The following is a 13,497-nucleotide window of genomic DNA, read 5'->3' as shown; positions in this document are numbered from 1 at the left end:
TTGGCCCCCAGAATCGGGGCCAAATCGGACAAAAACCAGTGCAGATCACAACATATTCAAATTACTTAAGGTCCATCTGCCATTGACTTCTACGTGACCTCGGCAGGTTTGAGATGGAAAACTTTTGGATTTGGTTTTTGGCCAAAAATCCAGACCCAAAAAAATCGAGGTTTAGTAAATAACTAGTGATGGATGAATACATTCGCCTGGAGTGAATTCACTGCTAATTTCTGCGTTTCGCCTCCCGTGAAAATTCGCAGCTGAAAATTTTGAACGCGTGTCTGAAAAGTCGTTTGCATCAAAATCGCTGCGTGTCAACACTATTCAGACGCCCATTGACTTGATAATTTTCGAGTTTCACTATTTTTTCGTGAATTCTTTGCGGAAAAAATTCACCCATCCCTATAAATAACTCCCTTAGAGTCATACTAAAGAAAATACAAATTGAATATTTATATTAAATAAGGGAATTGCTAATGAAGAGGTTCAGGAAAGGAAATTTTCCCACAGTCAGTAACGATGTTTGTTTGAGGGATTGTTTTGTTTTGTATAATTACTGGGTTCTTGTCTGCGATTCTGAGCTGCGTTTAATCTCTCCTCTTTGAAATATTGTTGGGACAAAATAATACAAATGAATTACTTGTGTAAACATTTGTCGTAATTAGTCTCAGCAAAACATTGGGATGTCACCTCTTTGTTAATTAAACATGAGGGGGGGGAACAGGAAAAGATCAAAGGAAATGCGTTGTTTGAACGCTCACGAGAAGATGAAACGGGAAAGGGAAGCGCATTATCACAATATGACACACTTGCTACAGAATATCAATAAAACGTTGTGGCGACTTCGGGCGAATCAAATGAAAACAAAGTGACCAATATAAAGTTCTCCCATATGGAGCTGAATTGATATTTTCCATGTATTCACAGTATATGCAACGACTTTGCGGCCCACGGACATGGGTCACATGATTTTGTGGCTTGTGTTATATACAATTGTGTGGCCACAAAAATGGCATAAACAAAGGATCCCCTATTTTGCCCCTTCTATAGCAGTGCCACGACTACTGGGGGTTTGGAGGCAGCAATTGCATTCGGCGTAGAGTGGTTGAACTGAGGGGAGTTTCTTCACGCATGTGCGTTTTCGATAACATGCACAACTGGGGGGTGGGGCCCGGTTGCACATCTTGCACCCAAGAACGATCGTTATGGGAATAGATTATATGAGGGCAGGTAGAGTCCTGCAGCGGGTCAGGTACTCGAGGGTACCCGAATGAGGTTTGGCTTTTCAGGTGCAGGTATAGATGCGGGTCTGTGGGGTCGTGGGTCCGCGGGAAGCGGGTCCGGTTGTAGGGCTCTTCCTGCTGCAGCTTTCCCTCCACTCATCTCCTCCTCCCATCTAACTTCCGTCACAGCTCTCTTACATCACACAACGCGCTTCTGTCCCTCTCGACTATCGGGTACGTTTGATGATGTCACTGACTGTTTGCAACAACATCACATCCGGTTTGATGGTGGTCACAGGTTGCGGATAAGGCAGTTGCGGGTCTGGGTCGGGTAGCAGTTCAAAGTGGGTAAATATGCGGGTCGTGGGCTGCAGGTTGCGGGTTGGGTCCAGTCTGGGTCTTAGAAATTAGTTCCCCGCAGGAGTCTAAGGGCTGGGTGCAAAGTGCAAGAAGTGACCACATTTGTGCACCGCACTTGTCTGAATTGCCGCAGGTCTCTGAGTAGGGTTGCCACCATTTTTCTTTGTGGAAAATGGGCAGGGGGCGGGCTGGTGATGTTGGGGGGCGGGGGGTGGTGATGACGGGGACGGGCCAGATGATGTCGGGGGCAGGTTGCATCAGGGGCGGGACTGTGCCGTAAGGAGCAGGACTGTTGATGTGGCAATCGGCGATTGGCTGATCGTCATGTCATTTACATTAATGTCCTGCTCCGGGTTTTGGAAATCCGGACAAGCAATTTTCACCTGGGCAGCCCTTTCAAAAACTGGGCTGTCCGGATGAAATCCATGCAGGTGGCAACCCTATCTCTGAGTGCCACAAGAATACAAAACTGCCGTATTCACTAGTGCTATGAGGGGCAGACAGGAGAAGGCACGCATGCACCCACCCTACACCCTCCCATCCCGTGTTATTCAAATGCACAGGCAGCACCGGTGAATATATTAAAAAAGCTGGAGTGTGAGGATCATCAAAATTGAGTGCAGTAGAAAATCAATTAAAAAGAAAAGATATCATTATTAGGACAAGTTGGCCTAACGCATTTTGTGCCCTGTCAGGCACTTACTCATAGGGGGCGATTTATCAAAGTCCTAATTTATCTCTATATTTTCTGCTACAAACTCCGCTCGGGTTTTTATGCTTATTTATTATTACATTTTCTCAAAACTCTGCCTTGCTGGAAAAAAATTTAATTTTCACAATTATTTTCAGATTATTCACCCGAAAACTCAGATTTCTTATGCTTTTTGCCCAAAAACTCAGAAAACTTCGGGGTATTGCATGAAACCCAGCGCACATCAAAAAATCAATGGGACTTCTCCCATTGATTCATATGCAACCTTGACAGGTCTGAAATGTCGGATTTTCTGATTCTGACTTTTCCATCCTTGGGCTTTAACAAATTCAGAAAAATTTGTGATTTTCTAAAAGTCCGATTTTATTAAAAAAAAAAATCACAAATTTTTCGTAGTGTAGGGTAGTGGGAGAGAAATGGCAGGACACATGTCTGAAAGAAACAGGTTATGGTTGAGTTGAGTTCCAGTTGAACTGGGAAACCCACAGAAATCCACATTATTGCACAGCAGTTGCAGTCATCAAATTAAAAGTTGAAGGGCAGCAGGTTTGAAGTAGCCCAATCCGGCCAGCCTTTTTGCATCACCATGGGGTTTCCTCTGGCCCTGGTTGTAGACAAAAGGGCTCATTTTCCTAGACCCCAGCCCTGAAAATGGAGCACAAGGCACAGAGGAGGTCATTTATCAACACTGTCAATATCAATCAGATTGTTGCATTCATTGTTCTACTTGCAGCTGGCTTTAAAAAGCTACTCACTGATTGGCTGCTATAGGTAATTGTCCATAGGCAAATTTGCCCAGTGTTGATAAATGAACCCTAAAGTGTATTGTTCGAGGGCACAAGTAAGTCTTTAGCCTTGGCAGGTGGTAAGTGCAAGGCCCAATTACAGCCTGCATTATTTCAATATTCAATTTAGGGGATATGCCTCTTCCTCTCCCACCCCTTATGAATACAGTGCTGCCAAATGCTGGCAATTCTCCAATAATCAGAGGGGACAATGGTCTTTGTGTCCCATTTTGGACTGTAAAGACCTGGCTGTGGTGGTGTTGCCACATTTTAAATTCGGCAAAAACAGGCGGGGGGGGGCGGATGATGTTGAGGGTGGATCAGTGATGTGGGGGGTGGGACTGATAATTAGGGATGCACCAAATCCACTATTTTGGATTTGGCCAAACCCCCGAATACTTCGTGAAAGATTTTGTCGAATACCAAACCGAACCTGAATCTTAATTTGCACATGCAAATTAGGGGTTGGAAGGGGAAAACCTTTCTTAATCCCTTGTTTTGTGAAAAAAGTAATGTGATTCCCTCCCCACCTGAATCTGAATCCTGCTGAAAAAGGCTGAATTCGGTGCATCCCTACTGATTATATCAGGGGTGGGACTAATGACATGGCGCTCAGCTATTGGCTGATCACTATGTCATTAACTTCAATGTCCTGTCCAGATTTCCTAATTTGGAAATCCGGAAAGGCACTTTTCACCTGGACAGCCCTTCCAAAAACCTGGCGGTTCAGGTGAAATCCGGACAGGTGACAACCCTAGGCTGTGGGCATTCTTCTATTTGCAGAGCAGGGTGTAAAGTGTTAAAGAAAAATATATCCAATTGCTCCCTTCCCTGCACATAAAAGAATGGCCTCAGGTCCAAAATGGGGCATAGAGACCCCTAAAGACATGTGGATCTTAAGATCAAACAAAACAATTTTAATTGAACAGGCAACTCTGAATCCACAACACAACATGCAGGTGCTTTTATATATAATATAATATATATATATATATATATATATATATATATATATATATATATATATATATATATATATATAATATATATAATATATATATATATATATATATATATATATACACACACACTTGGCAATAAAGTGCAGTAACCAATCAACAATTAGCAGCTATTAGCCTGCTGCAGGTGATTTAATTGGGTCACTGTCAGTTCTGTCCAGCATTAGTAAATCCCACCTCACTTGGCATATAAAATCCCGATTATGATCATATAAAAAAAAATCCCAGTTTCTATATTCACTTCTATTCACGCTATTTGCTGATTTAATGTTACATTTAATGAACAGGAGAAAAAAAACAAACCGTGCATTTATGTTCCTAGAAATCATTTTAAAAATCCATAGCGCTGTTGCTTTGTGTTTTATTAGATAACAAGACACATTCTGGAGGAAAATGACTACATTATTGTTTTTACAATTCTCTGTATAAATGAGCAGATCCTGCCAGCGCCATATAATTGTCAGCTGTTAGAGCGGCGTATAGTAAAGTGCCAGCACCAGCTGCTCCCAATTACTGAGCCAATATAACTTTTTATAATCAGATAATAGTTAATAATAGACATGGACACCATTGCTCTGGCAAGACACTGTCATTTCATATGGGGACACTGATAAAAGTACCCCACCACCCTGTCTTATTTATTATTTGTTTATTTATCTGTATTTTTAATGGAATTAATAACTTATAAAGCAATTCTACATCCTGCCACTAGGTGGTGCGTGCAGAATAACTAAAAAGTTGCTTGCATCTTTGGATAATGTCATTGCTGCAAACATTGTACAAACCCATTGGGCATTTTTAGCACTCCCCGTGAATGATATATTGTCTCACTACTTGTCTGACTGCCACCTAAAGGGTCTTGGGCAGAGAAATATATATAAGAGAGGGCTTGCTGCTGTGCTTACCAAAAGCCAGTGTTTACAATAAATGAAGAATAAAACCTAAATGAGTTTTTTAAAAATGACACTGTCCCTTTAAACTCTACTCAAATACAAAGAAAGTTGCAAAATTAAAATTTCCCTTTAAAGGGCACCTATCACAGCCAAAATCAAACACATATTAACAATCTGACCAGTACAAGCTAAACACGTTTAATCAAACTACATATATAGTTTTTTGAAAAAACTGCAGGTTTTAAAAAAATGCCTTACTTTGTCAAATGGGTTCTTTCACTGAGGGAGGCCATATTGAGACTCTAACAGAGACTCTAATATGCAAATTTCAGGAGCATGCTCAGATTGTAACACTGCTTTGAGTATTCTACCCAGAATGCCTTGTGTTAGTAAACTCCTCCACTAGAAGTATCCACTAGAAGTGCTGCCACCTGCTAACTTCCAGCAGGTGGCAGCACTACTGTACAGCAGCTAACACACAGGTTTGGCTGATTTGAAAATAGCTTAGAAGGGTTGATAAGCAAACAAGGAATTTGAACTGAGCATGTGCGAGATTTCAGAGCTACAGTTGGCTGGGAAGATATAGGTAGGAGGAGCCAGTGAAATCCAAGATGGCTGCCTCAGCTAGAACTGCAGTGGAGATAGGGGAGATCTTGCAGAAGGAATAGTGAGCTGATCATTTACATTATACAAACAATTCTAACTGTTTTAAAAATCGGATTTCTTGAACTTTCACATAGTGTATTTACTTGTATTTCCAGAGGCAGCAGTGTGGAGATCCTGGGAAATGTAGTTCTAAGTTGGCTTGAGAATGGATAGTACACTGAACCTATTGACTCCGCATACTGGAGCCCTTTCAAGGTGGCAGTAGCTCCAGGATTCCCCACCGTCAATAGGTGCACAATTTAGGGGCTTTAAAAAACAGTGTCCCCTTTGGCAAGCCTACAACTGTGATTTCTACCTTAAATTAGTCCTATAATCTTCCCATGAAGGTCCTTCAACAAGTCTTCTCTTGCTTTGTTCCACCATACTTTGATGGTGCTGTTTTCTGCAATGTGGTCCAATTAGCATTGTGGCACCACCTTCACACACCAATCTAATCTAACGCACAATAACTTCTATCATTTGACGCATGGATTAAGGGTATAAAGTCCATGGATACAATGTCGGTGCCATAGAGCTTGGTGACTACCCTATAAAGCTCTTATGAGACTTCCTCTATGTAGAAAAAAGGATCAAACCACCTGAGACAACAGAACCATTTACCAATGGAAGTCTAAGTACTTGGCCAGTTCCTTAATGACCAATCACAAATAATCGTTTCCCTACATAACTATCACTACGGTCAACATTCCTATTTCTCTAATGAGATGTCAACATGAATGATGTTGTGGGTCAGATGCTATTACATAGTCCATTTTATGTTCAAACCCCCTTCCTATGAATACTGCTCTACTTGTGTTCTGCAGAGCTGCAGTCATTGTAGCTGTGTGATGAGCAGCACATGGGAATCCCTTTCTGATGTGCAATCTTGGAAGCACCATTGAGTGCAAGAAGCAGAAGAACCCTGTACTTACCTCCTGCCTATGGTGGGCATTATGGCTCCCCAGTGCACCTTACTCTAGATTTTTAATTCAGCCCAAGGTGAAGAGAGCTGACCATACAAACCATTAACCCAAGTGCAGCTCATAAGTGTGAGGATCCAAAAGGGTTTGCACCACTTTAAAAACAAAAATAGTAGTTTTTGTTTTTGAGTCAACCTGAATAAGAGACCTTCCATAAAAGATCTTCTAAAGCCTTAATGCATCACCACTGGCACAACTGCATCATCTGCAAAGACATATATTCATATAAGGAAATTGTCCAGCATGTCCTACACCATTAGATTAGATTTGCTTCTACTGATATATCATCTCAACATAGTATTCTCTGTCGTATTTTCTAAAAAATAGATATAATAACTATGACTAAGCACATGATAAATATTGCACTTAACTACCACTAAAATTGTAAAGGTTAAATGCTGGGAATTATTACTTTTCATCATTCCACAATGACAGCTTTTTTTTTCCTATACCTTTTCCTATTCCATACAAGTTCATCAACGTTATAGGAGCAATAACTTACTGAGAGGCAAGTGGCGTTTCCATTCAAGCACAGTCGCTGCTTTATATCTCTTCTCGCTCTGGAAATGAGCAATGTTATCGCTATTCAAACAGTAGGACTTCTCATTTCCTTGCAAACATTTTAAACGTTTCACCTCCAACATTCATGGGCCCCGTACTGTTTGTGAAAGGGATGTATCAAGAGGTGATTGTATCATTATTTTCCCTTTTCCCCCTAGTGTCTGTGAAGGCATTATTGGCTCAGGTGGCAGTTTTAGCCTTGAGGAAGCTGCCACTGTCAATATATTTCCCCATCACCATATCCCTTCAACTGTTCTTTAACTGCCTATCGGGGAGCATACATGGGGTTGTCCTAGCAGCTGGGGGGGGAGTCATGGTGTGTTGCCATTGGTTTATGAGTTCAGTGGAAAGTTTGGTTTCCCATAAACTGTATGAGATTGTACAGATGGCAGGCAGAAGACCATAAAACCCCTTTATGTTGATGCATAACAGGAAAGTATTTTTCTCACAGGTGTGCCGGCTTTTATTCCCCATTTAAGTATAATATCCCCCTGGTCCTGCATGTGCCATCTGTAGAAATAAAAAGTATATAAACACGGCACAATACAAAGGCATGCACAGGTGATCCAACCACTATCCACAAAGATTTGAAAAAAATAATTGATGCACATTAGAAGAGCGGGAGTTAAGAGAGAACTAAAATGCTGCTGGTGCCTGGGGGCATGGGCGAGTTCTGTAGGTCACTCCTATATTTATATATATGTTGAGGTAAAGTCCAGTATTTGTCAAACTGTGGGGCCAATGTAAGTGCTGGACTGGGGTTCCCTGCTATCTGGGTCCATGATGTGTATTCAGTTCTGCAATACTGTGTGTGGTTGTTGTGATTTATGGCTGTAATGGGTTGGGGTCTTTGTTAATTTGTATATAAAAATATTTCATTCCTTCTTTTATTGAACTGTTAAATACAGAAGAAACATACTTTGGTCACAATGTGTCCACTCAATGCCTTGTTGATGGGACAGATGCCCTGCTGCCCAGTGATGCCAATATTTACATCAGATGTTCAGTTGTTCAACCACAAGGAGTTGGTCCCAGTATTCAGGCATATTGTGATCACCAGGGGGTGTTACACCTTTCAGATGGAAGGTGGCATTTTATACTAGTAGTTTTATGCAAATGATAAATTTCAAATTGTATTGATCTTCTTGTATTTTTTTATTTTGCTGTTGTTTGGATCTTGAATCTGCTGTCAATCAAAAATTCCATAGTATTTTGCCTGTTTAATGAAAATCTCAATACATTTTTGAAATGGGTAGAAGGAAGGTGGCATGTAATGTGGCTGGCACACTCCCAGCATGGGCACCCTACAGGCCTTTACGGTAGGAAGTAGACATGATACACTTGATACAGTCAACCAAGACAAATGTTTATTGAACAACTTCTCCCAGGTTCACAGAGGCAGACTGGAGCCTATTGACCGAAAACATGTCTTGCCTAAAGCCTCCAGGACTAGTAATGGGGGGGGAATTTGGGGCGCTTCGTCTGAAAAATTCGCTAATTTCCTGCGAAATTCTCAAAGCTGCGAAAAATTTGCAAAACGTTGCCAGCGTCTTGTTTTTGACCCTGGCATCCATTTTTTTTATGGCATCATCCGTTTTTTTGATGCCAGCATCAGTTTTTTTACGCCAGTGTCCATTTTTTTGACGCCAGCATCCGTTTTTGGTGAAAAAAACAGACGCCGGCGTAAATTTTTTTTTTGACGCCAGCGGATTTTTTCGGCGGTTTCGCAAAGTTATTCCCGGGGCGGCGAATCGCAGGAATTCGCGGGAATAGATTCGCCCATCACTATCCAGGACCTCTGTCATGTAGAGTGCCGTTAGCATTAAGGGGGCCTCCTCGTTCCCACAAACTGTCCCCCTTCTTCTCTGCGGTGTGCAACATAAAGCTTCTTCGCTAAGATTCTACTAACCTAGTCCTACATGCTCTCAATCCTTAACTGGCGCACATTTGCCCTGGAGCTCTACCCCAAAAACGAACACCTCATGGCTGTCCTTGCATCCAACTCTAACTAGTGCTTGCTGCTAAGGTGGCTACCTCTCTATCTAATCCTCAAAGAGCTGGTACCTAACAGGTCTTACTCAGTATATCAGTCTTGCCTGATGTTGATGTTAGGCCCAAAAGGAAGTGCCCAGCTCACGTACTTCCTTATATGGGATCCTGAAGGGGATTTCACCGATAGGTCAACCCTCTGGTGGTTGAACTAAATATTGCCTGACCTATTTATACACCTTCATAAATAACATTATTTTTGACCTCCTTACAGACTAGCACAACTATAGTGCACAGAGCACATGTTGACCCAATAGCCTTTATTCTATGAAACTGTTTGCATAGGAATTTTTACGAAACCATTCCGAAAGCAATAATCTTTCTATTTGCGTCCGTAATTCATTTGCAACTTTGAGTGAATTTAGAAGCTCCTGGAGGACAGTATCAGGTATGCAGCCATAGCACTTTCTATTTAACTGCAGCAAGATGTCTGCCAGATTTATTATCCCTGCTCTCATTTGTCTATCGCTATCCCTCCGTATAATAACCCAGTGAATGTTTTTGTCTCTGATAGGACACAGAAATATTAATGCGCAACAATCTTTCTTCAGGAGAAGCTACAGCCCATTTTGTTTTTGTTTCAGCTGGATAAGCAGAGAGCAATTTGATATTCCAGTCCTCTGCTATATGTGGGCTTCCAGCAATAAAGTTTCCCAGCTACATGTCACAGATGCAGTAGGTGCCTCGCTCTAGTTAGGAGGAGAACATGATGAATGGGAACCGAGCGGAACATTTTTTACTTAGAAGGGTTTCAGTGTATAACTGCGTGGAGTAGAGTCGCTTTTCTTTTTTCTTGTTGGTCTGGAAGGCCAAACGATGCTTTATCAAAAATACATTTTAATGCTGTTATTGTAGGACTGAAGCTTTGCCTTCAGACAAAAGGAGATAATCATATACTCTGTGTCTATGTCGAAAATTAGATTTGTGAGATGTTAATCCTTGTAGGAATCTTCAATTAATATAATGCGCTGCTTTGCTGAAGGACTTTGTTCCATGAGAAGAACCGGTCAGGCCTTCATCAGCTATTTCTTTTCAATGGAGCGATAAGTCTTTGTGTGTATATGTAATTAATTTCTCCATTTCACTTTGTCGACTAACCCAAAACACAAAGAGCTTTATCTGGAAACAGCTTCTCCTAGCAGAACCGTCTCAACATGGATACAAAATCATTTACAGATAGTAAAAGCCGTAACTAGGCTGCCTGAATATTACAAACCTGTATTTTTTTTTTTTTTTTTAGAAACATTCGACTCTTTAGACTTCATTGCGAAAGGTTTTTCCTCGTTAAACAGTGGCTTTAGCGGCACTGATTTGTCAGTAATAACCATTGGAGCCGATACCAATGACAGAATTCAATAAGAATTAGTCACGCTTATTGCCTTCAGCCAAAATGCATCCTCTTTTGTCATAAAACCGGTATTTTTCCTCAACGCAGACAGATGATGGTGAGAAAAAAAAGGATTTGTAAATCTGTTCAATGGGAAATATTAAGCAGAGGAGATAATGAGGATTTTGCTTTTCAGAACTAGAATTGAGTTGGCCATGATTATTGTTGAAGCATAAAAAGCTGTAACTTAACCTGGGCACAGGCTACATATACTGTAGCAATTCAACTTCAACAACTGTACATTTATTTTCACTCTACTTTTAGGAAAAAGAGACGAGGGCTAAAACAAAAGTTAATTTTAGGAACCCCCCTCCAAACCAAAACCATCTCAGCAGACCCAGGCACCAGTCAGACCTTGGTGAGGATGATTAGATTAGAATGCTATGGGAATGTCCATACTCACTAATCTCATTGTACAAACTGCAGTGGAGGAAATACTGAGACCCCCTTTTATCCTTGGCCTAACAGATGAGCATTCATGCTAAAAAGTAGATGGATGTTATTAGGTTGGAACAGGAATGTTGCCTGAAATAAAACAATGTCCCATCTCTAGCATGTTGGGAGGTATTATTAATTGCTAATTTATACTCAAAGCACTTTCTGTCCCTCCTATCTCTTTCCACTTCTGATCAGGAAGAATAGGAAATGTTTAGAGAGTCTTAACCAGAACGGCCACCATAAGTATATGACTATAACCTATAACCTATTACCTATCCTGTTGGGTTTACAATATAATTGTTGCTGTTGGCTTTTGTCTTGTAAGTTTCTGTTAGTATTCTTCTTAATGATAATTGTGCTTTTGCTCAGTTGGAGGAAGTACATGCATTAATAAATATCCTTTGGACACTAGTATTCAGTTGGGTCCACCAAGGGTCTACAGATGATAGATAGTTCAGCATGAATGACTACAATGGCTGAGAATACTCAGCTTTTTTCCCTCTATGTCAGCAACTGTGCTGCATGTACCACTATTGGGTCTATTTCACTCAGACACAGCTGCGCATGCACTTTGTCACAAATTGAAGGCCGTTGAGCAGAATATTTGCTAAGTCTCTCTGCCATCATTTCCAATGGTTGGTCTACAAGTGAAGTCTGTGCCCAATTCTTTAGGTGCAATTGCATTTTTTGACCAGGCGGCAGGTCCAGGGTTCCCTATACCTCCCTATGTGTGACAATCTCCGCAGCCGCACCCTCTTTGGAACAGATGGCAGAAAAGTCTTTCTCTTTTTGATGTAAGCAGGAAAGGGCCAGAATGATAAATGTCATCTATATCTTTCTTAAGGATGGAAAAAACACAAGGGGGTGACAAGTGCTAGGGTCTTAAGGGGAGCAAAATCATACCCCTCAGTGCTCATTCTCTAAGCACTTACTTCTGGGTCTTTCCTGCACCCTACAAGGGCTGGGAGAGGGTCAAGGCAGCCCTGTCATTACCACTCCCCAATTCAATAAGTACAGGTCTCCTTTGTAACCAACCAGGACAGGTGGGGCAGAGGGCAAGAACTTTGGAATGAGGGCAATGATGTATTTATTGGGGAAACACTGCTCTTTGTTCTCTCCTTAGACAATGGGTGCTTGCTACAATATGTGAAAAACATGGCGGCTTGTGTCTGTATTTTTTCTCTTTGCACCCCGCCCATGCATAATAAATGACCCCTGGGATATATTACAGCATTCATCATTTGTACTGGTATGGGACCATTTATCCTGAATGCTCGGAACCTGGGGTTTTCTGGATAAGGGATCTTGCTGTAATTGGATCTTCATACCTTAAGTCTACTAGAAAATCATATAAACATTAAATGAACCCAATAGGCTGGTTTTAGCCTTCCTGTATTTTCTTCAGTAATATGGTTAAGCATGAATGATTTAAGGAATGTGTTCCTGACTCATAGTGTTATCCAGTCATAGTATTAATGTTCCAAAAGGTGCTAAAGTTGAATTTAGAGCACTCCAAAGCAGTTTTTCCACCCACATAGTCAATAATATTATATTCTGAGCACAAGCTCCTCTGAGACACACGCTGACATGGATTCATCAAAGGAACATAAATGGCGTGTGCTTTAGCATGTATGTGCAATTGCTGTCATGTAAAGGTTATTTCACCAGCCCACTTGTCATGTTTTTTAAAATTTGCTTCACCAGATTAGCTGTCAATGATTCTATCCTAAATATCAACAGATAAACACAGTTTCAACACTGAGGCAAATACATTTATTTTATACCACTCTACAGCTACAGTCTAATAAATAGTAACATACAGTAGTAACACAGTAACATAGTAAGTTAGGTTGAAAAAAGACACACAACCATTAAATTCAACCTTAAGTCTATATATAACCTGCCTAACTGTCAGTTAATCCAGAGGAAGGCAAAAAACCCTTTGACTGAAGCCTCTCTAATTTGCCTCAGAGGGGGAAACATTCCTTCCTGACTCCAAAATGGCAATGGGACCAGTCCCTGGATCAACTTGTACTATGAGCTATCTCCCATATCCCTGTATTCCCTCACTTGCTAAACACCATCCAACCCCTTCTTATACCTATCTAATGTATCAGCCTGTACCACTGATTCACTTCCCAGCTCTCCCTGTAACACCCCTTTCCCTCCTCTAATCTCATTGGCTCCCTCCTGTCTGCTGGGAGGAGCTACTGGTGAATAAAGCATCCAACCCTTCCTTATACCTATCTAATGTATCAGCCTGTACCCCTGATTCACTTCCCAGCTCTCCCTGTAACACCCCTTTCCCTCCTCTAATTTCATTGGCTCCCTCCTGTCTGCTGGGAGGAGCTACTGGTGAATAAAGCATCCGACCCTTCCTTGTACCTATCTAATGTATCAGCCTGTACCACTGATTCAGGGAGATAATTCCACATCTTCACAGCT

Source organism: Xenopus laevis, chromosome 5L, assembly GCF_017654675.1.
Source record: "Xenopus laevis strain J_2021 chromosome 5L, Xenopus_laevis_v10.1, whole genome shotgun sequence".
In the NCBI taxonomy this organism is placed as follows: Eukaryota; Metazoa; Chordata; class Amphibia; order Anura; family Pipidae; genus Xenopus; species Xenopus laevis.
This window is presented reverse-complemented; position numbering follows the sequence as displayed.